Raw genomic sequence first — 3,379 nt, 5'->3', positions numbered from 1 at the left:
GGCTTCCCACCCTTGAAAGGAATACATAGCAGTGCCTTGGTGGGGTGGGGAAATGATGGTTTGCCAGCTGGGGTCTGCTGTGTTGAGGCAAGGGAACGCTGAGCAGGACAAGAGTGCCTTCACTGATATGAGCTCCTTATTTTACAAAATGATTTCTGATCTATTGTTTAATTTTATTCCCATTTTAAACCCGTGAAGTTGGGAGTACAGTTGCTGTTTTCATAGCCACTTATGAATGTGAAGTCTGGAGCAAACTACGTTTGTGGCTTAGCTAGAGCCAACTTGCACGGGGGAACCAGAGTTTCTAAAAATGTGGAGTTTTTACATTAGAGTAACCTGGAGAGCTTGTTGAAAATGACCCATCCTTGAAATCCGTAGTCAGAGGAGCTCTGAGATCAGGGTCCAGAAACTTGTACTCTTTGAATCCTAACTGATTGTTATGCATGCTAATCATTTAGCCTATCATGCCACCCTAAACCCAAAAACAATTTGTAATCCATTGAGCCAGTAACTCAATTCCGAGTTTTCTACTCCTGTACTTTTTCTCAAATCCCTCTGAAGTGGAAACACAGGATGCTCCTTAGAGAAGAGGGTTGTGTGGTAGTAAAGAGAAGAGACAACAAATGTCGACAGGAACTAGCTGAAACTCTGGTGAACACTTGTTAAAAGAATCATAATTAAATTGAAGATTGTAAAACATGGGAAAGCCTGGGGAATCTGCTCTTCAGTGGTTAAGGAACATGCAACCCAACTAGCTGATCAAGTGTTCCTGGACTAAAGAGAATTGACAAAGAGCCTTAGAGTCATCACAACTGGCAAAACCAAAGCTTCGTTGGCAGACTGGACGCTTGTTGAAACAAGATATGCTGTAACAAGTTCTAGAGTGAACTAGAGAAAGCATTTTCAAACAGCTGTTGAAAGTTTACAGAGTATGGGGCAGGAGGAAAACCTTCCATAAATGCAAATCAATTTAAGGAAATATGCAAGACCAATAGAGAATGAATTCTTGGGGAGAACTTATCTATTTTTAGTGTAAAATACTGTGACGTGACTGTCCAAGCCACATGAACAGTATCCTTCTCTAGTATAACCCTTACATTTGTAGAGGTCTTATGGTTTAAAATCTTCCAGGTAATCACTATCACGCCATCCATCCTATTTCACCTTAAAGTTATGAAACCATTCTACCACACTTCATTACTTGCAATCCTAACACTGCTCTGCAATGTTTATCATCCCCCCTTGGCAAGTGATTAAATGTGGTTCATAAAATTAAGAGAATTGCCAGAAGTGACCCAACTAATTTGTGGAGAAGCTAGAATTCTACCTCAGGGCTTTTGCATCTCCACGCCTGCCTCTGCAAGTATCTAAAATGTAGCACAGGCAGTCATAGAATCGTGGACAATGTCCCATTTGACAGATGAGAAAACTGAGGCATTTAAAGTAAAGTCAAAGCTTTGCCCCAGGTTATTTGTTTCTCAACAGAGCTCAGATATTGGGTCCCCATCTCCTGACTATCCAGTTCAGAATTTGTGCTATTTTGTGTTGCTTCTCATAGTTTGTGAATACCTAGATACATGTCACACATATTAATTTGGAATCTTGGAATAAATGCTTTCAAAGACAGCCAGAGTACAAGAGTCCAATAGATTAAAGATTAATTAAATTTATTTAAAAATGTGACTGCCCATTTGCATTTAGTGGCTTTATTTATTTTCAGTGAGACTTTTTTTCCCTATGAGTAACACTGGTTTACAACACTGTATATGATTTAGGGGAACAGGTTCAGACCTCATCAGATGTATGACCACCCTGCTCCCACTATCCAAGCACCATTATAGTCCTTCAACATAGACATTTAATGACTTTTAAATTTTGGAACATTCAACTTCTCATACCTTGATATTATTACCTGTATACTTGCTACAGTAAGCAGTACACAAGTACTTGCTTTGAATAGTACCCAGATTTTTCTTCTTGATCTACATGACTATAATCTCCAGATAATGGCAAGACTGAAGGAATAATTCCATGTTAGACTTTGGTAAAAGGGAGACAAAGAGGGAAGGAAATTGGATTTAAAACATGACTTCTAAAATGACCATTAGTAGAAATTACATGAAGGCTAGCCCCAGGTCAAAAGACTCACAAACGTGGGTGTTTTCCAGGGATGTGAACAGATATTTGCATACTCCTATTTATAGCACCATTAATCACAATAGCCAGAAGATGGAAGCAACCACAGTGTCCATCAACAGATGAATGGATAAGCAAAATGTAGTGTATTTGTAGAATGGAATATTATGCAGCTTTCATTTACTTTGTTTTATTTTATTTTTATTGAAATAACATTGGCTTACATCACTGTATATGTTTTAGAGTACAGGTTTATGCTTCTTCAAACATGTTACTACACCCCATCCGCCACTACCAAAGTAGTAATGACCCTCCACTGTAGTGAAGTCCCCCTGGTTTTCCCCACCCAAGTCTTTCCCCTCTGGTAACCTCAGTTTGTTATTAGAATCTAAGGGTTTGTTTTTGTTTCGTCTGTTTGCTTTTTTTTATTTATATTCCACATATGAATGAGATCATCTGCTATTTGTTTTTCTCCTCCCAACTCCAACTTAATTCTCTTAGCATAATCCCCTCGAGTTCTATTTCTGTTGGCCCAAATGATAAGTTCTCATCCTTTTTTTTTTAAGATTTATTTAATTATTTATGCATACAAGAACTGGGGTACAGGCCAGAGGTGCAGAGGGTGAGAGGATTCACCAGAGACAGAGTGGGGAACAGAACAGGCAGACTGACTGAAATACACTGCTGAGGGGAGCAGCAGGTGAGACAGGAGAGGTCTGCTGCACCATGTAGGTTGCTCCCTGGTCAGCTGGGGATCGAACTCATGCTGCAGAGACTGCGGATAGCTTCATAGTGCTGTGCTTAACCCCTTGCTCCACCAGGGAGGCCCTCTAATCTTTTTAATAGCTGGAATATTATGCAACTTTTAAAAGAAAGAGCATTTTGACACATGCTATTGTTACAGAGCAACTTCCAATATGAAATGGGTTGCCTGACTGTGGGTCCTCACTTGCATGCTTAAAAGGGACTTATTGATGCTCAACTGCAGGCACACACAAAAGGTTAATAAAGGGTTTATTTATAAAAGAAGGGGAAATGAAGAAATGAATAACTCAGGGAGAAAAAGAGGGAAATAAATTTGTGAATGCGTCCTACTAGTTCCGCTGAACTGGAATCCCAATGGCACGCTGAGAACTGGTGAAAAGCCAAGGTCCATGAGGCCAAGACAGCAACCCAAGGCCCACATATCTGGTTTATACCAGATACTCCACCCTCAGGTCCCAGCAACCCTCCCTTTGGTGAT

The sequence above is a fragment of the Talpa occidentalis genome, unplaced genomic scaffold (assembly GCF_014898055.3).
Source record: "Talpa occidentalis isolate TD23 unplaced genomic scaffold, MPIMG_talOcc4v2.1 talOcc4.11, whole genome shotgun sequence".
NCBI classification, from domain to species: domain Eukaryota; kingdom Metazoa; phylum Chordata; class Mammalia; order Eulipotyphla; family Talpidae; genus Talpa; species Talpa occidentalis.
The sequence above is the reverse complement of the archived record's forward strand: the minus strand, read 5'-3'. Positions refer to the sequence as shown.